This window comes from Diceros bicornis, chromosome 32, assembly GCF_020826845.1.
Source record: "Diceros bicornis minor isolate mBicDic1 chromosome 32, mDicBic1.mat.cur, whole genome shotgun sequence".
Lineage (NCBI taxonomy): Eukaryota > Metazoa > Chordata > Mammalia > Perissodactyla > Rhinocerotidae > Diceros > Diceros bicornis.
The window spans coordinates 21,492,691-21,517,612 of NC_080771.1; the positions used below are offsets into that span (position 1 = coordinate 21,492,691).

Here is a 24,922-nt window from a genome sequence, read left to right on the forward strand (position 1 = left end):
CTTTTATCAGAGTGGTCCATTTGGACTTACAGATCAGCACTCATAGGAGTTTGTAGCCTGAATTCACACTATCTGGGTCTGAAGAAACCTCAATCTAAGTATATACCTCAATCTAAGTATATATAAGTCAGGAGTGGGTGACTGAAAGTAAAGAGTTCTAATGTCCTTGTGTTGTTTTTCAGAGGTAAGGATATTGATGAATTTTTGACTTTGATATGTTTATATTTGTATTTTAATTTCTAAGGTAATCTCTAAAACAATAAAAACAGAATGTGTAATTTCTAGACTAGTAGAGGAGAAAAACATAGAGATAAAATGACAACCCAAGAGAAGGCAAAAAAAAAAAAGGGGGGGTAGAAAAAAGATGACATAAATACAAAACCTGAAATAAGATGGTAGATATAAATACAATATGTCTGTAATTATATTAAATGTAAATGGACTAAATTAAAAGACAAAAGTTAAGAGATTGAACTAAAAAAGAAGAAACAAAATGCAACCATGTGCTATTGGTAAGAAGCACATCTAAAACGTAAAGACACAGAAAGGTTGAAAGTAAAAGCATGGAAAACAATATAACAGGAATATTCCAAATAAAAGAAAGCTTGTGTAGTTGTATTAATATCAGATAAAAAAGTTTAAGGCAAATAACATTACTGAAGATAAAGAGGATGATTTCTTAACAGTGAAGTGTCTTATTCACCAGTAAAATATAACAATGAAACGATAATAATGGCGGTAATAGTAATGAAGAAACTACAAGAATCTTCTATGCATTTGTCAGTGTTTAATAAGAAACCAGAGACCACTTCGGTCATTTCAAACAGAGGATTTAGAAAATTTGATGTAGAGGTGTTGGAAGGGCTGGAAGAATAAAATGGTAAATATGGTTACAGAGAATTGATGATTGCTTCTGGGACGCCACTGTCATGCCTTTGTTGCTGCTACCATCGCTGCCAGAGGCACAGTCAGAAGCTCTGCTTGAGGCCAGGGAAGAATTGCTTCTTCCTTCCTTCTACTTTCCAATCTCTTATTGGTGCCTCCCACTGACAGAACCCAACAAGAAGACAGCTGAGAAGGGAGTCTGGAAAATGTAATTGCAGGCTGGCAGCTCTGCTGTTATGTAGGAGATAACTGAAGAGCAAAAGGGAGACAACAGATACTATTCAGCGCAGTCCACTCCTTTGGCTACTGAGCACCCCCCCACACTCTTATCTTGAAGCACCCATACAACTGCAGTAAAAGTAACATTATGCTTCTGCCTAACAGCTTGAAACTCTCTCTTGTACAAACAAAACAGAAGATATAGAATGCTGTCACTGAAGCCATTTCTGGATGATGTTAATTACTCTTCTAATTCAGTAACAATCTCATTTGGATATCTTGTAACCTAAAGGCTAGACTTTAAATTTAGCCACTACCAACATAAAATAAAATGATAGGGAAGGGGGGAGGGGAAGCTTAAGATCTACAAATATGCAAATAATAAGCAAGGAAAAATATGCTTGGCTGCTATAATGAAATTAAATTAGAAGTCAATAACAAAAATAAAACTGGAAACAGTATATCTTAGGAAATTCAGAAACAGCTTCTAAATAATTAGAGAGCCAATGAAGAAATCATCGTGAGAGCTAGAAAATACTTAGAACTGATTTATAATAAAAATATTAAATGTCAAAACTGGTAGAATGCAGCTAAAGCAGAACTTAGAGGGAACTTTGTGGCATTAAATGCTGTAATAGAAAAGAAGGAAAGGTAAAAATTAATGCAATAAGCTTTCATCTTAATTAAATGCAAAGAAAGTAAAAGGAAGAAAGTAATAAATATAAAAGCAGAAATCATTTCAATAGAAATTAAACTTATCATGACGAGGATCTGTAAAGCTAAGAAAGTTATTTGAAAAGATTAATATAATTGACAAACCCCTAGTGAGATTGATTAACAAATAGTAATCATTATCAGGATTGAAGAAGAAAACTTATCTACAGATGTTCTGGATATTATAAGGATAATAAGAGGCTATAATGATAAACTTCAGGCTATAACTTTGAAAGTTGACAAGAAATGGACAAAAATCTTAGAAAAATATAACCTACCAAAAATGACTCAAGAATAAATAGAAAACCCAAGCAATAACAAAACCGTTTAAAAAGTTTAATCCCTAGTTAAAAATATTCCCACAAAGAAAACTTCAATCCCAGCAAAATCTACATTCAAGGAAAAATAATTCCCAACTTACTCTATTCCAGAGCATTAAAAAAATGAGCATATCCTTGATACCAAAATCTGACAGATAATATAAGAAACAAATATAGTCCAATATTATATTGAAAATATGTGCAAAAATCTTGTATGAAATATTAGTAAATCAAAACTTGTACTATGTATAAAGGGTAAAGAATCATGACTAAGCAGTGTTTGTCCCAGGAATATTAGGTTGGTTTAACTTTAGAAAATAAATGTTATTTACTACATTAATACATTAAAAGAGAAAAATCATATGTCTACCCAAGAGATGCAGACAAAACATTTGATGAAATTCGCCATACAATTAGGAAATAGTTCTAGTAAACCGAGACCAGAAGGGAAATTCCTTAAATTCATCCAGAGTTTCTGAAAAAAAGTAACTGTCATACTTGCTGGTGAAACTTTGAAGGCTTATATTTGAGATTAGCAAAAGACAAGGAGATCCACACAACTACTTTTTTTCAACAGTCTATGGAAGGTTCTAATGAGCACTGTGAAGAAGAACAAGAAAAACGAAGTGTCAGGACTGGATGGGAGGAAAGAAAACTGCCACTATTTACAGATGGTATGATTGTATAGAAAATACAAAGAAATCTACAGATAATTTATTAGAATTAATAAGTGAGTTTAGAAAGGTAGTTGAATATAAAATCAATATACAAAAATCAATTGCATTTCTTCATGCCAGTAACAAGCATTCAGAAAATGAATGAAAAAGATGCTTGTAATAGCACAAAGGTGTGAAGCACCCAGGAATAAATCTACCAAAAAAGATGCAATAGCTTTATGGAAAAAATTGTAAAATTTTATTGAAAAATATTAAAGAAGACCTAACTAAATGGAGAGATAAGCCATGCTTATGGATCAGAAGATTCAATATTGTAAAGATGTCAATTCTTCTCTCATTGATTTACATTCAATGCAATTCTATTTAGAATCCACACAGGATTTATTTTTCTTTTGTGAAATTTGATAAGCTACTTATATGGTAATTCAAGGGACCAAGAATAACCGCAATATTCTTAAAGACAAAGAACAAATTCAGGAAATTAGCTAGCAAGATCCAGACTTATAAAACTATAGTAATTGAGACACTTTGGTGTTGCTACAGGAGAGCATAAGGAGCCCAGATAGAGATCTGCATATATATTGATGTTTGATACATGACAGATGTGATAAGTTCAGATCAGAGGAAGAAAGGAGGGATTCTTTGGTCAATGGCGCTGGGACATCTGGGTATGGTTATGGAAAAAAAAATGAAATTGTACCCCTACCTCATGCTGTACACAGAAGTCACTATCATGTTTAAGACCTGAAGAGTCTGTAAGCCATAATTTTTTAAATAATAAAGCATTTAGAAAGTAATATAGAGATTGTTTTCAAGACGTTAAAATAGGGAAGGATTTTTTTTTTGCTGAGGAAGATTCACCCTGAGCTAACATCTGTTGCCAATCTTCCTTTTTTTTTGTATGTGAGCCGCCACCAACATGACCACTGATGAGTGGTGTAGGTCTGTACCCGGGAACGGAACCCAGGCCACTGAAGGGGAGCGTGCTGAAATTGACTGCTAGGCCACTGGGGCTGGCCTGGGAAGGATTTTTTTAAACATCGCAAAACCCTAAGCAAAAAGGAAAAGATTGATGAATTTGTCTGCATTAAAATTGAGAATTTATTAAAAATTGACCACATGAAAATTGAGAATTCATCAGAAGCTGGAACAAAGAGAGCAAAAATAACACCAACAAACAAAATGATCTGTTAACATGGAGAAGATATTTGTGACACAGAATCTGACAGAAGACCAGTATCCGGAGAATATAGAGAACCCCTCTGTGGCTGGAGCTGAGACTTCACAAAGAATGTTTCCAAGACTTCTCGCCAGCTGGCTTCCAGTTAGTTTCTGCCAGTGAGAGCCTGATGGGAAGCTCCGGAGGAGGAGATGAAGTATTTCCTCTCCATTTTGTTGGTCGGCCGGGGCTCTGAGGCTAGAGTATAGTTTTCCCCAGGTGCTGTCACATTCTGGCCAGAAATTTTGAGAGGTTGAGAAGTTTAAATCAGTGCTTCTCAAACTGTGGTGAAAATCCAGTTTTTTCTTTTTCTAGGGAAAAATGCTTAATCTCATTAATAATCAGAGAAATACAAAGCAAGAGCACTATGAGATAGCATATGCACTCACTGGGTTGGCAAATATGAACAATCTGACAACAAATGTTGGGGAGGTTGTGGAGGAAAGTGAGGTTCTCCTGCACGTTGGTGGGTCCAGATTGGCACGACCACTTTGCAGAGAGTTGAGCACTACTAGGGGAGTTGAGACTTGTATACTAAATAGTCCTACAAGTCCCTCCTCAGATGTCCACCCTTGAGAAACTCCTGCAGGAGTCATGTATATCAGTGTGCTTAGTAGCGTCGCTGATAAGAGCCAAACAAAAATGAAAGAACAAAACTGGAAATGACCCAAATGTCCATCAACAACAGACTGGATAATTGAGTTGTGGTGTTTGTACAATGGAAATGTGAAATGAACTATAGCTCTGTGTCATCAATATAAATGATTTCAGAAACACCATGTTTTATTCATTCATTCAACAAATATTTATTGAGTGCTTACTATGTGACACTGTTCTACATACTGGAGACACCTAATGGAGCTTACATTCTAGTGGGGAGAGAAGATAGAAAACAAACAATAAACATGTTAAATAAGGAACAAATAAATGGAAAGTCAAAGTGAGAGTTCTGTGGAAAATAAAAGGAAAGCAAGGAAGGGGAATCAGGAATTTCTGGGAGTGGGGTAGAGTGTGTGTGTGTGTGTGTGTGTGTGTTTGCAGATTTAAATAGAGAGGTCAGATAGGCTTCATTGAGAATGTAACATTAGAGAAAAGACTTGAAGATGGTAAGACATGAGCTACGGGGGTGAGGTGGGAGACGAACCATTCAGGCAGAGGAAACAGCCGATGCAAAGGCACAACGTGGAGACATTGCTGGAGAGGAAGTAGTGTGGCTAGAGGGGAGTGAGATTAGATCAGAGGTAGCTGTGTGCTCTGATCAGGGGGAGCCTCACTGGCATTACTGTTGCTCTTGCTAAATGAGTAGAGTAGCCACGGTGGGTTTTTGAGCAGAACCAGTGCCCCAACTTGACTAGAGTTTAATAGGATCATTTTGGCCGCTATATTGGGAACAGAGTTGGAAAATGGACCATATTGAGTAAAAGAAGCACGTCACTGGAAGAATGCACATGGTATGTGTTTGTTTATGAAAAGACCCAAAGTAGCCAAACTAAACAATGTCCTGTCTGGGTATACACACAGGTGGTAAAAGTATAAAGAAAGCAGAGGGAGGAGCAAAACAAGAGTTAGGGGTGAGGTTACCTCTGGGGGGGAGCAGATGTGGTGATGGGGAAATGGCACAGAGGGACTCTAAGGGGTCATGTTCTGTTTCTTCACCTGGGTGAGATTTTTACTGGTGGTCACTTTATTAATACTCTAGCTTCTAAGCATATGTTTTAGACATATATTTCATACACAAAAATAAAAAGAGAAACAAAAGGAAAAATAGAACCTTCCTCTTAGTAATAGCTTAAACTGTTTTACCACTAATTTACACAACAGGTTGGTGTTTTTCTAGATGAAGGCAAAAAATTTAAGTTGTGCTCAAATGTCTGAGAAATATAAATAAAAGAATGTCGATGCATTATTTGGCCGTGTGTTGTTCCTGACATGTAGATACCGACTTTTGGCTATTAAAATAACACAATAAAATGGAGAATTGGGTGTCAGCCAATAGCGTATTTACAGGCTAGAAACTTCCAATTTAGATAAACACGCTTATCAGTCAGGAAGTATTTTTTGAGCACCTGCTACATGTGCAAGAAAATTTGGAAGTACAGAGGAATATTTAATCTAGTTACCAAGATGAGATCAATATACCAAACAATCAGTTACCTAAGACATTGTATTATTAATTGATAAATTGTGTGGCACAAGATAAAAAGGCTGACAGTAACATTTGAGAATCTCGGGTATAGTGCACAGACACAGTCCATGTCTTTAGTTCAGAATCAGTGGTACCCTGAGTAGAGAATTTTATAGTCAGTTTTTATTATCATATTAACAGAGAAGATCAGGCAAAACAATTCGCTATTGTGCATTTATATGTATATCAGGTATCTTTGATGTTTAATAATTTCACAAACACTTCAGCCAACATGCTCAGATTTCTCCTCATGATTCTTCATCTGCCTAGAATATTCCCATGTTTCTCTTTCCAGATCAGATAGGTGCAAATAGCCCTAGAAAAGTGGACCACTCTTTCTGCATTTGCGTTTCACAAATTCTTCAGTGTGAATGAGATTAAGTATTTTAGCTTAAAACACCCCCTGCTGGGCTGTATACAGTATAAGTAATCAAGAGATAATGAATACTATAACTTCAGGAATTTTTAATGTCTTCTGGTTAATTATTTCAATAAGACCTTGAAAACAAAATAAACTGGTAATTGGGACTTACCTTCATTAAACAAATTAAAGGAAGTATTTAAAGTCACTTTAGGGGAAAATTTTATGTTTAGTAGTGCTTTGCTATGTTCTAAGATATTGATGAAATATATTAACATAGCTTAATATCTTTATTACTGATTACTATATTATAAAGTTAATATATTTGCTGATTCACACACATATATCATCAAGTGTTGATAATTTTCTTTTGTAGCTCTGGAAAGGAAAACTATTTTACAGTCTTGTAGCCAAATGCACTCGCACTTGAGGTGTCCATGGCTGACAAGATCCAAGAGCAAAATTGGTTATGGTGATTGCTTGACATGGCTCTACTTTTCATAAATACATATTGAGAAGCAAGAAAGTTTATTCTTTGTTCTGTGCTTTGATGTATGGCTGGAGTCCTAAATAAATGGTATATTTCAGTAAACTATTGAAAAGTCTGACTTTACTATAATGGTAACTCGGTTATTTTGTATGGATTTGCCTTGAAATAGTTTATCCTTGGAAACATTTGCATATGCTTGCAATGGGTTTACAGCCTCATTTAGTTTTTTTTGCTAAATTCTATTCAGTGCCCCTTCCTAATTCTGATCACCATATCCTCCCAAGCTGTGTTAATATTGAGAATTATCCAAGAGGAAAGGTGGAAATGAGGAAAGTATGGCCTCAGAGGTATGTGTTTATCTTTTGCTCTATTTTATTTGACATTGTTTTGGCCTTAAGCAAAAAGAGGAAATTTGCTTTTGCGATTCACTTGCTTATATAAAGGGAAAAGAACCTCCTGCCTTTTTTTTTTTTTTTTTTAAAGAAAGACATCTTTAATAATTCTGTTTTAGGATTTCTTCAAGGAATGACTTATACCCTAGATTAAAGGCATTCGTATAGTCAGCAGGAATCTAGCCTCAGTTCATATTAATGCCTGTAAGAGTCGGTTCTCCACCAACGCTATTTCTAGGGATGAAATTAACAGCAAGGTGCAACAGCTCACAGATGTCAGAATAATCACTGGCCATCTTAGTGTCAAGAGTTGGTTAGAGCCATATCTGCTTAGGGATTTTAAATATCCTGAAGGGTTTATAGAAACTTGGGTCAGTTTAAATTTGACTTTGTTCCCCCTTCCCAGTTGTTCTCATTGGGAAATTTAAGCTACAAGTTCTGTTCTGTGTTTAAGTGGGCATTCCTTGCAGTATACCCAAGTGAGTAGTGATTATGTTGGAAACAGGTGTGTGGGAATAGACTTTAGCAAGACTGCAGCATGCCCTGAGGTAATGATGTTTAGACAGATTGAAATTCAGTGAGAATGGAGGGTTCTTTGGCACCCTTCCAAAGGCTGCCTTTCCAGTTTTAAGCTCTTTGAGGTTTTTGATAGAGAGGTGCTATTAAAATTTACATATTAAATAAACGCTTCCCAATCTGTTATGATTCCTGAGTTTTTAATTTAAATTAACTAGGGCTGGTTAATACTTTTTCCCTTCCATAGACTGCAAGTTCCTTAATGGTCTCCTTGAGGGCAAGGATAGTGTCACTTTCACTATGTGTCCCTAGGGTCTTCAATAATATTTGTGGAATATAAGGCCAAGTGAGAATGCCCATTTGGCTTAAGGTAACACTTGGTTTTCCATTTTAACGTAATTGCTACTGAAATAATTGTCCTCTTACTCTTCCATTATCTCCAAAAAAAGCATCATTGAAGGCTAGTGTTAGATTTTCATAGATAACACTACCCATGCTGTTGGTAGGTTGTATTAATAATCTCAACTGGGAAGAGTTCCATGTTTGAAGTGATGGGGTTCTATGCAAGGCATTTGTTTGTTTGTTCTCAGACCCATTCCCTGCCCTTCCCCTGCTTTCCTCTGTATTATAGGGCCAACACCTGCAGACTGCGTTTCTCAGGTTGACTTGCTAACTAGTTTCCAGATAGGTTTGGTCAATGGCAAGAGAATGGTGGGCAGGAGGAAGGGTGAAGCCAGGGCATGTCTTCATGTCTCTGCTTCAGGATCAGTGGCTGGCAGTGGCTGTGTCTCCTCCCTGGTTCCAGCTCCCACCCCATAGCCCCGTCTGCACTGGGCCCAGTTTCTGCTGGGGGCCCTGGCTCCTGAGCTCTGGTAAAGCCCCTCATCTCTTTGTCCCTTTTGCTCAAGTGGTGATAGTGGCTCCTTTTACTCTTTCCTTCTTCCCTCTCTTTTTTTCTTTCCAATTGAAGTATAATTCAGATACCATAAAATCCACCATTTTAAAGTATACAATCTAGTGGTTTTTAGTATATTCAGAGACTTATGCAACCATCACCACTATCAAATTCTAGAACATTTACATCACCACAGAAAGAAACCCTGTACCCATTAGTGGTCACTCCCCATTCTCCTCTCCTCAAAGACCCTGGCAACCACTAATCTACTCTTTGTCTCCATGGATTTGCCTATATTGCAGATTTCATATAAATGGAATTCTACAACATGTGGCCTTTTGTGACTGGCTTCTTTCACTCAGCATAATGTCTTCAAGGTTCGTCCATGTTGATATTCTGTTGTGTGGATATACCACATTTTGTTTATTCATCTGTTCATCAATTGATCAACATTTGGATTGTTTCCATTTTTTGGCTACTATGGATAACACTGCTATGAACATTCATGTACCAGTTTTTATGTGAACTTACATTTTCAATTCTTGGATTGAAATTCTCAATTCTCTTAAGCAAAACAAGATATACCTATGTGTGGAACGACTGGATCATATGGTAATCCTGTGTTGAACTTTTTGGGGAACTGGCTAGTGGCTTCTTTCTGTTGCAAATCTCTGCCTTGTCTCATTGCCCTCTCTTTGGCCATTTGGCTTTTCCAGCCCCTTTATAACTAGTTCTCTGTATAAAATATTTTCTATTAAAATACCTGGCGTGGACTCTATTTTCTTGACTGAACCCTGACTGAGATGGTTTCATTTATGTTATCCATGAAAATGAAGGCTGTTTTTCCTCCCAAGTTTCTCCTCTTTTGCATAAAAGATGATGAAAATAACCACAAAGTTATTAGCATTGTCAGGGAACATAGTGTCTGGTTAACTAGATTCTGCAACTGTATCTAGTAATTTGCTACCATCTCTAACCTGGTGACAGTTCTTTGGAACGCATCTTATTTCCCCAACAGTCCCCAACTTTGAATGTAAGTGGTTTATTTGGAAAGGATTCCAGGATGCTCCGGGAGGGGAGTGGAGAAGTGAGACAGGGGAGGGAAGAAGCCAGTACAAGGTACACTGATGTGCAAGTGACTATTGAGGGCAATTGGCACTCAGTCCTGCTGAGGACCTTGGAGAAACTGTACAGGGCATGTTCCAGAGTTGTTCCACCTGAGAGGCATGGAAGCTGGGGTATCTCTTCACTGTATTTCATTTGTCGTTGGTTGAGGGTTGAATTCCCCAGGGAATTCCCCCAGCACTTGAAGTATGGTTCTGTGGCCAGAAAAAGCCCACAGGCAGCATCCCAGGTGCTTGCAGTAAGAGGCTCTGTGTGTGTACATGTGTACGTCTGTGATGGGGTGGGGGAGGAGGATCTGTAAACTCCTTGAGGATAGAGAAGTTGCATTTATATGTTTAAATTTTATTTGTGAATGATAGGAATTAGTTGATTTTATGCATTCATAAAGGAAAGTGCCCAGGGGAAAAAGCTTCTTAAGTCATACATGGGACTGTCACCTTATATTTACACTAGAACTCTTCTTTCAGGTATTGGTTGGTCTCAAAATTATGTGTTTTTAGAAAGAACTACAAACCCTCAATTTGTAACCAGACCATCAGCTGCACTGTCAACACCCCTTGAAAGAAGCCTCGTAGAAATACAAAGTTAGAATTTCCTTGATGCCTTTAGCTGCAGAGAATAAAACCTAGAGGAGAAAATAAAATCTCGCCCCCAACCGTCTCCCAAACACAAAGCAGAATGCTTCAGAAATCCATGAGAAATGATGGGTTTAAAAAAAAAAAGATTGATTAAAAACCGAGAAGCTACAGGAATTTCCTAAAACAAGGGACCAATAGGCAGAATGTGTTTAAATCACATTTAAAAAGGCAGTGATAAAAATGTAAATTAGTAGTTGCTGCTGGATCTCTTAACCAGCTGAATAACTTTAGACGCAATCAGTTCTCCTCCCTGGGATTACAGCTGTGTTTTCATTAGGTTGAAAGCAAAGGGTTAGGAAAGTGGAGAGTTTTAAAAGTTATTGAGAAATGACATGTAAATGGGTTAAAGCCACTGGCATTTGGGAAGCTTCTCTCTCACTCTTGAATCTAGCCCAGGGCTCCCTCAGACTGGGGCCATGTCTAAACCATTTTAAAGACTTTTCGGTTTCCCCTGGTTGTCCAAACAGGTCATGGCAATCACTGTTACTTAAGTTAATCACAGAAACATCGCTGTCCAGGCCTTGACCCCTACAGTCTGGAGCAGGAAATGGCATCTCATCATATCTGGCATGGTTGTCTCCTCATTTGGAAAGTGACAGCAATTTATACTTTGCGTGTAGCATCCTCCACCTTTTATTTCATGCCTTCAACTCCTCTTCCCATAATCCTGCCTGTTTTCTGATGGGCTCTGTAAGCTTCAGCAAATCTTATCACCTCTCTGAACCTCAGTTTCCCCAGCTGTAGAGTGCAGATAATAATGGTAGCTACTTGGAGTTGTTGTGAGAGTTAAATGAGAAAATGCATATTGTCAGCTCATGCAGTGGTTGGACATAGTAGTGCTGAATAAGTGGTGGCAGTTATGATGACACCCAGGCCCCACTCTTCTGCCTGTTTTCTTCTTTAGTGACCCTGTTACCTGCTGCTTCAGAAGTGGCTTGTGCCTCCTTCTTTCAACCTTCCACCCATCCCCTTTTATGTCTTTGAGATCTTTTCCCAGAAATTTCTTACTCTTTCCCTCTTACTTTCAGTCTCTCTCCTCTTTTTTGCAGCCTTTTCTCTTCTGTGCTGACCCTAAATTCAAAATATAACAAACAACCCCTGTTCCCACCAAGTCTGCTCCAACTTAAGTTCTTCTTCTATTTTTTTCCCCTTTTACTGCTAAATTTCTTGGAACAGTTGTCTGTACCTGCCACACTCATGCTTCCTGGTTACTCTGCACTCCCCCTGCTCTGGCGTTGACATTGTATTCTCTAGAATCTGACCCTTCTCAAGGTCATGAATAAGCCCTGCTGGCTACATCCTGGGGCTTCTTTCAATTCTTTATCCTCCTTCACTTCTTGGCAGTATTCCACACTGGTGCTCACCCCCTCCTCGAAGATGTCTGTACTTTAGGCCTCTGAGGCCTTGCTCTCTGACCACTTCTCCCCTTCATTTCTGACCACTCACCTTCATTTGTCCTGTTTCTTTGAGGCTGGTGATTCCACGTTTTTCGGCCCAGGGACTCTTCTCACTCTTCCTGAGATTGCTGTCTGAGCGCATCCAGGTGCAAGGCTTTGCTTGTCATTGTTGTCTCAGGGTCAGGGCTTTTCCTGAGCCCCAGCTGCTTCCTGGTCATTTCTAACAGGCCGGGCACTGCCTCCAAACCAAACTAGTTATCTTCTCACACACACCTCTTCCTTTATTCCCTCTTACCTTTTATGGTCTCAGCATCTACCCAATTGCTCAAGCTGGAAACCCCCCTCACTTGGACTCTTCAGCCCCTCATACCAATGTCCGTCCTGCCATTTTACGTCTCAGCTTTCAGATCTGCTCCTTCCTCTTTGTTCCCTCTCCATTTCCCTGGTCTAAGTGTTCCTGGTCTCCCAGATGGATTGTTATGATAGCCACTTAAGTGATCTCTAGACCTAAAGACACCCATACCCCTCCGTATTTCTTAAAGGCAGATTGAATCAGGCTACTTCCCTATGTAAAAACCTGTGATAGGTCTTTGTTGCATACAGCAGTGTTTCTCACTTGGGCCTTGCATGGTCCTTGAGAAGAATTAGGTGTTGTTGGAATGGATCTGGCTGGGAGGCAGAGTTGTCCAGAGCTGAGTTAGGGGTGCAGGCATGGAGGACAAGAGATTAGGGAGGGAGGAGGGAGAGCCTTTTATAGGTTCATCAATGATGGTCCCAATTTAGATGCTCCCTTCTTCCATCTTCAGGCCCCTGCCCTTCTCCTCTACTATCCCCACCACCAACTTTCACTGGCCACTCATCCCACCATGGGTTTCCCTGCAGCCCAGCTGCATGGATTTCCCAGGTAGAAGCAGCCCTGGCCTGGTGCCTGAGGTTGGTACTGGGATCTAGAGACCAGGTGTCATACGTCAAGTGAGACAGGGCTGTAGCCCCAGTTCATGTCCCCATGAGGTCACAGGGTGCTGGTGCTGGAAGCTGACTCACTTAGTTGGGAGCCATGACTCTTCCCTTTATGGACAGTGTAAGCATCAGCAAATGTCATTGCGTCTCTGAACCTCAGTCTCCTCAGCTATAGAGTGTAGATAATAGTAGTAGCTACTTCGGAGTTGTTGTGAGAGTTAAATGAGAAAATGCATATTGATCATGTAGTGGCTGGACATAGTCACGCTGAATAAGTGGTGGCAGTTATGATGACGTCCAGGGCCTGTTAGCCCCATGTATCTGTTCAAGAATACTGAAAGCGTTGTTTGAAAGATCTGGTTGTGAACCCACCCAATGAACCCTTCTTAAGAATTTATCAACAATATTTTGAACATTATGAAGAGACACTTGAAAGACTTGTTAGAAGGTCCTCATGAGAATTTTATCAAATTGTGAGGCAGGAGTGAATGTATGGAGAATCTTTCTTTCATTATTTTTCTGATATTATTAAATAACGTGAAACATTCTAAAGTAGAACAAGTTCTAGTGCTGTGGTCAGATGGCTCCTGGTGATAAAAGATTGATGGGCAGAAGTGATTATTATCATGTTGGTTAGGAATTGATTCTGAATATGCAACTGTATCAGTGAAGGGAGTTAAATTTCTTTGACTCTTTTCAATTACGTATACAGTGAATCAGGATTTTCTGTGCTTGCTGGGGAAGGATTGTTCTGTTTATGTGGAACCTCATCATTTTAAACCCAGTAAAGATGAGACAAATATATTTTATTATAGCTAGTCATCAATGTTCCATTCTCATCAATGAGAAACCTTTTTTCAGGTATGCATTTTTATAAATCAATCAGATTTATTATTTTGTATATTTTATTGTTAAGATTTTGCATTAAAAATTTGATAAATATTTTCTGGATACCTTGTACCTATGGGAAGCAAGATTTTCGTTTATAATAGTGATAAGATGCGTCCCTTTAAAATAAATGTATATAAGTACAAAAAGAAGAGAGCTGACCTAATAAAATTTGAAAATATGATGGAGTAAAATAGAAGAGTGAGTGGTTTATAGATATGACAAACATTGTGAAGTGTGGTCTATCACAACTGAAGTTTGGGAACATGGGCCTTACTGCACCCAAACTCCTTAGCATGGCTTCTGTACTGGGTTGAATAGTGTCCCCCAGACTATCTGGAACGTCAGGATGTGACGTTATTTGGAAATAGTCTTTGCAGATATAATTAGATAGGATGAGGTCATATTGAATTAGGCGGGTCCTAAATCCAATGACTGGTGCCCTTATCAGAAGGCCGTTTGAAGACACGCAGGGGAGGCGGCCATGTGACAATAGAGACGGAAACTGGAGTGATGCAGCTACAAGCCAAGAAACACCCAAGATTGCTGGCAACCACCAGGAGCTAAGAGAGAGGCATAAAACAGATTTTCCCTCAGAGCCTCCACAAGGAGCCAGCCCTGTTGACGTGGTGATTTCTGACTACTGGCCTCCAGAACTGCAAGAGAATAATTTCTGTTATTTTAAGACAAACGGTGGTAATTTGTTACAGCAGCTTGTAGGAAACTAATACAGCCTCCCTTCCAGCCTCCCTCCTGCTCATTATACTCGTTCTTAATATTTCCTGAAGATGCATGGCGGCTTCCAGCCTTCTGTTCCAGGCCTGTTTCTCTGTCTGGAATGTGCCCTATCCTTTCCTGCTCCTGCTTCTCTCCCACTATCTAGTAAATTGTTTGTAGTCCCTGCTCAAATTTACTGCCTCAGAATCCTTGCTTCCTTGCCCTCCCACTTCAGCAGTGCAGTCAGTCCTTCATTTGTATCACACCGTGGGGTTTTCTCTTCCTGCAACGCTGTGTGTAGTGTGTCGTTCAGTGTCTACATCTCTGTTAATCCATGAACTTCTTGGGAGTTGGGGCTGTTTTATCTTTGTATTCCCATAGCTCAGGATGTGATAGGCACATAGTTGGCTTCCATTAAATATTTGTTTAAATAATGAAAGTTTCTCTTACTTATTGTTTGTTTCTGTCTTTTAAAATCCAAGCTTCTTTCTTTCTTTCTCGTTGGAAGATGTGTGTGAAAATGAATGCTACTTTGGAAGTCAAGACAGGCCATAGTCAGATCAAAAGTGAAGTCTTCCTGGCTTTGCTATTAGAAACTGCTATTTAAAGTTTGTTTAATTTAGGACTTATTTTATTTTATGAAGATAAATGGAAGAGTAAAAGGAATAAACCAGTCAATAACTGTCTTGAAATTCTGAGAGTGAAAGCTGTGGTGACTTCATTGAAGGCTATTAAGAGCAAGGTCACTGTCAGCAAATCAGAGAAATATTTCCACCTAATTAATTGAGGTAAGTTCATGATATTAAAGACCTGAAAAGCTTTTATGCCCAGAATTATTCTTCATGCCGTCTCCTGCCACAGTGTGTGGGAAATGGATTAGGGAGAAAATTTGTGGGAAGAGGTGGAAAAATTTTTTATTATTCCAGTATCAGTTGTGGATGATAATAAGACAGCATCCTTTAAAGAATGAGACAGGGTTTTACTCTAAGGGAAGAAATAGAATTACAAAGGAGGAAGACCAAGCATTTCAAGGACTCTATCTATTGAATTACTTTGTGTTTACAGAACTTTTTTCTAGCATCACAGCATTGACCACTAGTTATGGTAGTGAATCAATTATTCACAAATTATTATTCTCAAACCATAAATCACATCCCAATGAGGGAGGACTGAATTTGAAAAGGCTGATTGTGGTTGTATTCTTCAATATCAATTCTATGTAGGGAAAGAAAAAATATTAGCAAAGTGGCTTTTGCAAAACATTCAAGTTTCCTGAAAGTGAGTTATAAGTTGCAAGATGTTTTTCTTTGGGCTCTGTCAGAGAAAGCTTTTTACAAAACGTTCTTTTATCTGTGGGTAAGAAAGAATCACCCCTCTACCAGAGGCATTCTGGCTGCTTTAACTGGCTGTCCCTTTTTGCAGCCTCTGCCCAGTGGATCTGGGGTTGTCCTGCAAAGAGAATGTTTCTGAAATTGTAGATCTCCTTTCTGCTTCTAGGAGGTGATGCTCATTTCCAGCATTCTCTGAAACTCCTAGTGCATACACCCCAATAAAAATCTGTTAAGAGAGGAAAGACAATTTGATGAGCAGCTTCAGACAGTCTCAGGCTACAGATAAGTACAGTTGATAGTTGGCAGCTTTAGACTCTGTTTCAGTTATCTATTACCCAAAACTTAAAAATATGATTTTTTTCCTCCTGATTCTGTGGGTTGACCAGGCTTAGCTGGGTGGTTTTTCTGCCTCATATGATGTCAGCTAGGGTTACTAAGTTGGTTGCATTCAGTTGACATCTTGGCTGGGCTGGACATTCCAAGAAAGTTTCATGCAAATGTCCCACACTTTGCTGCTTCTCCACGTGTCGTTTTCATGTGGCTAGCTTGGGCCTCCTCTCAGCATGGTAGTCTCAGGCTAGTCAGACTTCTTACACTGCAGCTGGCTTCAAGAGGGAAAGTAGCAGCTGCTAAGCCTCTTAAAGGCTAGAACTGCATCTGGCACGGTGTCACTTCCACCTAAGTTATGAGACCAACCCAAATTCAAGGGAAGGGAAGTAGACTCCACTTCTTGATGGGGAGAGTGGCTTGCTGGTACAGGGAGAGAAAGAATTGATGGCAGCCACCTTTGGAGAATACCCCACCACAGCGTCATCACTCACTTTAAATTAGCACTATTTAATTTAATAAATTAGATTTTCTCATATATCCTCAGCTCCCTTTATAAGAACAATCTTACATTTGCTTGCCAGTTCCAGCCAGTGTTTTATGGTCCTTTAGGAAAGGTGGTCCTAATTATTCTTAATAATTGGTAGTATACAGTTAGGCCTCACTATGCGCTCACTACTGAGTTTAGTTCTTTATGTATATGAACAAGTCCTTACAATAACCCTGTGAGGAAGATATTATTATCTCTATTTTTTTGATTTAAAAAACAGAGGCTTTGAGCAAGCAAGAAACTTGCCCAAGTTCTCACAGCTTACAAAGTGGTGGAGCCAGCTTTGGAAACTAGAGATTTCTGACTTCAGAGTTGGTGCTGTTGCACTGAAACATGGTGGTTTTTTTAGGTTCATTATGAAACCTTTGTTTGAAACTGCTGTCAAATTCATCTGCATGACACTTGTTGACTTCCCAGAATTCTGCTCACAGAATTTTTCTGAAATAGATGTTCCTGTTCTTGGCATAGAGACCAAGAAAAAGGTCTGCGCGATGTTTCCATTAATGGAAACTCTCCCCAATCTTTCTGATTTATGGCTTCTCTAAAAGCAGAAACATTTTTCGAGACTTCTGCAGTCCCTCCACACTAACCCTCAAAACTTCCTTCCCGTGTGTACATACTACCCACCTGGGTGGTATGGAAGACATTTCCACATCCCTGGGTCTTAACTGTTTTCTCATCTAATATTAGCATATCTTAATTAGTTTTATTGCTGAAGTCTTAGACTGTGGCTGTCCAGACTGCGGAGAATGTCTCAGTAGATTAAATAAATATGAGTTTGACTTTTACTATTTTGAGTGTTAGATTCTTGTCATGTTCTCTTGTGAACTTTATAGTCTGTTAAATTCTCTTTTACATTCCTTTAGGCCATTAGTACTTTCTGAGCCTTTCCATATTTCACTTTGATGTTAATATTTTATGTTTCTGGTCATGTATTTACTGCTCACCATCATTAAAAATAGTTAAATTGCTCAATCACAGGCTTTGGATTTTCATTATAACTCTTTAATTCCCTGAAACCTGTTTCTGTGATAAAATTGCTAAATATATTTAGAAATTGGTCAGATTTGGATTTTGCTTAAATATTGCAATTCTATTATAAGTTTTTGGTTATTTTTCAGAGAGGACAAAGAGGTAGAACTAGAAAAGACCATAAAAAGATTGACTTCCACCCTTTTATACCATGAGTACAAGAGTTGGGCAGTCATGATGACACCGTCTTCTTGTTTCAATGCCAGAGTGAAGATTTTAATTCAAGGTTAAAATTGGTACTGCATCTTAGACCTAAAATACAGGATGATCTTCCTAAATATGAACATAGTTGCCAGCATTGTCTTAGGAGAAGTTTTTGATTCTAAGAAATATAGTGCAGAAATAGAGCCACAAACTTCAATGTGTTGTGTTTTCATTTTTACTCAATTCAAAATATTTGTAATTTCTGTTGGATTTCTTCCTTTACCCATGGATTATATGGAAGTGTATTATTTAGTTTCTAAATATTTGTGGATTTTTCCAGAGATCTTTCTGTTACTGATTTCTAATTTAATTCCATTCTTGTCAGAGAACATACTTTCTGTGACTTGAGTGCTTTTTAATTTTTTAAGACTTCTTTTATCGCCCCAAATGTGGTCTATCTTATATAGACTGTAGGCATGTGAAATGAATGTATATCGGCTATTCTTGAGTGGAGTATTCTATGAATGTCAGTTAAATCAAGTTGGTTAATAGTGCTTTTCATGTCTCCTGTGTCTTTACTGATTTTCTGTCTACTTGTTCTATCAGTTATTGAGATGGATGGAAATCTTAGAGTATAATTATGGATTTGTTTATTTCTCTTTGCAGTTCTTTCCTTCATGTATTTTGAAGCTCTGTTATTAGGTGCATAAAGGTTTATAACTTTTATGTCCTCTTGTTGAACCAACCTTTTTATCATTATGAAATCACTTTTTTTTATCCCTGGCAATCTTCTTCATTCTGAAATCTACTTTGTCTAATGTTAATATAGCCACTCCCACTTTCTTTCAGTTTATGTTAGTAGAGAATATCTTTTTCCATCTTTTTTACCTTTAATCTTTTTCCTTTTCATTTGCAGCAGCATAGTTTGGTGTTGACTTTTTTTCCTCCTGATCTGAATAATTTTTACCTTTTAATTGGAGTTTTTAGACCAATTACGTTTAGTATAATTATTGATATAGTTGTATTTGAATCTACCATCTTGCTGTTAGTTTTATGCATGTCCCTCTGTTTTATGTTTCCTTTATTCTCTTTTTCTGCTTTCTTTTAGGTTAATTTAATATTTTAATCATTCTTTTTTTTCTCCTTTGTTGTCTTATTAACTCTTGTGTTATTTTTTTGGTTGCTTTGGAGTTTGTATTATACATCTTTAACATATTGTAGTTTACCTTCTAGTGATATTGTACACTTATAGTGTAAGAACCTTACAATAGTCTACTTTTATTTCCCCTTCCTCTCCTGGCCTTTAAGCTAGTGTTGTTATATATTTCATTTTTACATATGTTAAAATCCCTACAACACATTGCTATTATTTTTTCTGTAAACAGCTGATTATCTTTTAAAGAGATTTAAATTAAAAACAAATTCTTTGTATTTACCTGTAATTTCTATTTCCAGTGTTCTTCCTTCCTTTGTGTACATCCAGGTTTCCATCTGTTGTTATTTTTACTCTATTTGAGGCACTTACGTCACCATTTCTTTTAGTGCAGATCTACTGGTGGTGATTAATTCTTTCAGTTTTTGTATGTCTGGAGAAGGCCTTTATTTTTAAATCTATTTTCACTGTTTTTTCTCCCCAGTCAGTACTTTAAAGATGTTGGTACACTGTTTTCTAGCTTATGTTGTTTCCAATTAGAAATCTGCTGTCCTCTTTATCTTTATTCTTCTGTACATAATCTCTCTCCCTTTTTCCCGTCTGGCTGTTTTTCACATTTTTCTTTTTATCACTGATTTTAAGCAATTTGATTATGATGTGCCTTAGTTTTCTTCATATTTCTTGTGCTTGGGGGTTCATTGAGCTTCTTGGATTTTTTTTTTTTTCCCAAGGAGTTTATTTGGGCAGACTTGGGGAGGGCCCCACATCTAAAAGAAGGTGTCAGCATCTTGGTGGTGAAGCTTGGCTTGTGCTGGCAATGCAGGACCAAGTGGGGCAGCAGGAACTTGTTCTTATAGTTGTGGAACTGCGTGACTGCTGGTAGGTGGCACTTGCTGGCCACTATCTCCTCCACCTTCGTGATCTGGATGGAGTGGGCCCTGGCGTGGTGCTGGGCACCATGTGGTGATAGCACTAGGTAACAGTGCCCATGGTGGTCAGGTCCCAGTACATCCAGTACATGTGGGTGCTGCTGTGGGAGTTGTAGTGCAGCCAGATGCCAAAGTTCTTCACCTGCAGGAGCTATTTCTCGGACACCAGGCTACGGTAGACACACTGAAGAAAAAAAGTTTTTCTTTTCTTCTTCAGCTGAGACACAAAATACTATAAGCAGGACTTAGCAACGACATGATTAGGTGCAAAGATTTGCATAGTGGTAGAGGGCTGGCATTCGGAGCTGGGCAGTCAGCACCCCACCACCTTGTATTCTCGCAGTATGCCTGAGGTCTTCATGGCACTCTCTTCACACTTGCCGCCACCCGCAAAAGGGCTTATAGTTTTCATCAAGTTTGGAAAAATTTCAGCCATTATTTCTTCAAACATTTATTGCCTCCCCATCCTTCATGGATGCCAATTACATTATATTTGGCCATTTGAGCTCACCCCATGGTTCACTGATACTTTTTTCATTTTTTTCCTGTCTTTCTTTCTATCTGTGTTTCATTTTGGATAGTTTCTATTGCTATGTTCTGTAGTTTACTAATCTTTTCTTCTGCTTTGTCTAAACTCCGTTAACCTCGTATAGTATATTTTTCATCTCACGCATCCTAGTTTTCATCTCTAGAAGCTCACTTTGTGTCTTTTTTTATATCTTCCATGTCTTCATATAACATGTTCAATATTTATCATTTTCCCCTTATAATTATGTCAGTTTTTGATTTTTATATTTTGAAGCAATATTGTATTAGGAGTGTACGTGTTAATACTTTGTGTGCACATGTGGGCATATATGCACCTGTGTATATATATATACTTATACACACATATGTATGTGCATATATATATTTATATATATATATAGTCTTCTTGTGGATTTTTCCTTTTATTCCTTTGAAAGCTTTTTGCTTTAACTTCTACTTTGGCACTAAAATTACTAAAAATCACCAAAATTTCTATCCTGCCAGTTTTCTTCTGGTTAGTATTTAATATTTACCTGGCAAATCTCTTCTCTTTTTTTTTTTTTTAATAATTTTATTTATTTATTTATTTTTCCCCCCAAAGCCCCAGTAGATAGTTGTATGTCATAGCTGCACATCCTTCTAGTTGCTGTATGTGGGACACGGCCTCAGCATGGCCGGAGAAGCAGTACGTCGGTGCACGCCCGGGATCCGAACCCGGGCCACCAGCAGCGGAGCAGCGCTCACTTAACCGCTAAGCCACGGGGCCGGCCCTCTTCTCATCTTTTTATTTTCAATCTTTCAAGGTCCATATTTTTTTAGGTGTATCTTTTATAAGCACCTATAGAGCTGAATTTTATTTTTAATCTTATAATCTGTCTTTGAATTAGAAAGTTTAATCTGTTTACGGAGTTCTGCTCTTAGCCATCACAAAGAATCAGACAGGAAGTTATAAAAATAGCTAACATGGGGGGAAGCATAGATGTTTAGGAACTCTTACAAAGGCCTTGGTTGTGCATCCTAATTTTAATGTTTTCTGACTACCTTTCTTGAATAGAGGCTGAAATTCCAATGGCTCCCACCACATCATCTTTCTTCTTGGCATATAGGTCTGAAGATGCTGATAGAGAAAAATGACCTTACTTTCGTAGCGTGGGGGACTATACAGGACTCGGGATACTCTACCAGCGTCTTGTCCACATGGGAATAGGTCTCTTAAAGCATTTATGCACAGTATTATTTTGTATTTTGCTTGAAAGTTAATTTTCAGCAATGCTAATCTTAAAAAAAAAAAACAACCACTATTTCTTAGTGTGTAGATTTTCTAATTGTCTCCATATTCTGTAGTTTATGAAGTTGCTCCTATGGCCATTCCTTTTACGATGGTCATACACCAAGTTTACTTGATCAGTGTTGGGGTGAATTTTTTTTTTTTTAATTCTAATAGACTGTACACTATTCAGGGTCATTTATAATGAATACAAGGTAACATACCTATTACATAAAAATAAAATAATTGTTTTTGTGAAATGAATTGGAAGATGTGGCATAATTAGACAGTGGGCATTTGTATTCTCCTATTATCACTTTAGAGCTGCAAAAAAATGGAAGTAATTTATTTCATCTTGGTAATGCTCCTTCTTTCTGGTCCAACAATTTATCAGAAATGTTAATCCAGCAAGCAGTAAGTGGCTGGGGGGGTGGGGAGGAGAGGAGAGAGGGGATTTAAAATTAGCATCGAAATATTGCACAACTCATTAAAAATGTAATCATGTGTAAAATGAGATCAATGAAAATTTATCTAAAAGTGCAAGGAAAAGGCATTTTCTAGTATGATACTGGATTTAATAGACTGGATTTTAATTTAGTCAGTTTGCTACAAAAAAATCCCTCTAGGCTAAATAAAACAGTTTTCCCTCCCAGTTATTGTATGCGACAGCTAATTTTCAGACCCCTTCCTTCTGATATTCAATCTTATCTCTTGCTGGATACAGGTTTCAGTATATTGCAGAATTTGTTTTCTTTACATTTTCCATTACTGCTTTCATTTGCATGATAAATGATTAGAAGTAGAAACAGGAAAAAAAAAAAACCCATGCTGAACATTTCTTTATTAATTTTGTTTAAATTAGAGTAAGTTTCTTATTCATCCTTCCCCCTCCCCATTTAATAACCAGTGTATCTGAGGGTTATTTTAATATTTTGTTGTACAGCTAGAGAAATGGGTTACACATTTTTTACCTTGCACTTTCTCATGTAACATTTTATGTCGTTTGTATGTTGGTAGCTTACATTTGCGTTCCTGTCTTGCGTTGTTAATGATACTGATGAGTTTTTCTCTTAGAAGAGACCCTTGTGTTTAAGGCTGAGTCTAAGGGGTTTAAAATATGCTGACACTGATGAACTTAAGGGCGTCGAAGATTTATTTTGCAGATGATATCATCACCATTCTTAAACAATAAATAGAGTTTGTAAAATTGGACTTCATTTATGTATTCTGCCCCTTTTATCTTAGCTGTTTTTCTAGTCTGACAATTGAGAAATGTGAAATAATGCAACTAAGCACGTTTATGAAAATAAAGAATAAAGAATAAAATAAAAATAAATAAAAATAAAAATAAAGAATGCCTTCTTTTCCCCCAGATTCTAAAGGAAAAGAAGCTAGCTTTTTCAATAAAAACTTGCCTGGACAAAAGTTGCCTGAGCAAAAATTATTACACAAGCTGAACAAATGGTTCCTGCAAAATTTGTCTAGAAGAGAAGAAACCTATAGGATCTTTTTAGGATCATTTGCATAGATAACTTTTCTTTTTCTATTACACAAATTTTAGGTAAATACTCTCCTGTTGAAAAAAAAAAAAAACAATTAAACAGTACAGTTAATTGAATGTTTCTTTGATCATTCTTCCTATCCTGCTCCTTCCCTGGGTCAGCAGCTGTCCTTCCTGATGTTTTCTCTGTAAAATAGATATGTACCTGTAGAAATATAGAAGTTCCAATTTGTGTTAAATTATTCTAACATAAAAGGCATCATACCATTTTAATTTTTCTTACTTTACTTAATATTGTGTCTTGGAAATTTTTCCATATCAATACATATAATTCTACTTTATTCCGTTGAACTGTTGCATAGTATTCTGTAATATGGAGCTAGAAAGATCTGGAAAGAATCTAAGTATCCATCAATAGGGGAATGTTAACCATGACAAACAATGGTGCCGTGAAAACCTTTGTGCGTACCTCTGTGCACAGTGGAAATGTTTCTTTGGGGACGATAACAAGAAGTAGGAACGCAGGGTCAATGAGTGCATTTAAATTTTCCTGAGTACTCTTTTACCTAAATCCCACAGGTTTTACAAGGATCTCGTTGTCACTCATTTCTAAATAGTTTGTAAGTTCTATATTGATTTTTCTCTGAAACATAAGAGTTCTTCTCAAAGGGATTTTAAAGTTTCTAAGTCTATAGATTTTTTTGGCTATCTTTTTGATGATAGATCTAGTTTTATTTCGTTGTGATCAATGAATATGGCTTATATGATTTCAGCTTTATGGGAGTCAATGAGATTTTTCTTCGTGACTTAATATATGATCAGTTTTCTTTGTGAGTGTCCCCGTTTGAGAAGAATGTTCTTTAATGTGTTCAATGTTGTGTTTTATTTCTATTAGATCAAACTTGTTAATTAGATTATTCAAATATTCTATGTTCGTACTTTTTGTTCATCTGTTTTAGCTGCTGGTTCCTGAAAGCTGTGTTGTTAGACATGCCCAAAGGTTCATGGGTTACATCTTCTTGGCAAATATCCTTTTTTGTCCTGTTAGTGCATTTGCCTAAAATTTTTTCTTTTTTCCTGATGCTAACAATTGCTTAATGTAACTTTTCTTGTTCTGTTATCTCCACTCTTTCTGTATTGTCTTATTTTAGATATGCCTTTTAAATACAGCCTGTGGGTTTTCTATTGCAATATGAAAGTTTCTATTTGTAAAGATAATTGATCGTTCACCCAGATTATCATTACCGGTGTGTTTGGACATATGCTATTTATGTTTTCAATTTATTTTTTTTTAATTCTTTAATTTTTTTTGTGAGGAAGATTAGCCCTGAGTTAACATTTGTTGCCAATCCTCCTCTTTTAGCTGAGGAAGGTTGGCCCTAGGCTAACATCCATGCCCATCTTCCTTGACTTTATATGGGACGCCGCCACAGCATGGCTTGACAAGCGGTGCGTCAGTGTGCGCCTGGGATCCGAACCTGCAAACCCCGGGCCGCCAAAGCAGAGTGCGCACACACAACCGCTGCACCACCAGGCCGGCCCCTTCAATTTATTTTTCTATT

General features: G+C 37.6%; 1 pseudogene; it reads right to left on the reverse strand.

The window, feature by feature from the left end:
• Positions 1 to 18,872: 18,872 nt before the first annotated feature.
• Positions 18,873 to 20,425, reverse strand: LOC131395948 (large ribosomal subunit protein eL20-like; annotated as a pseudogene).
• Positions 20,426 to 24,922: the final 4,497 nt, after the last annotated feature.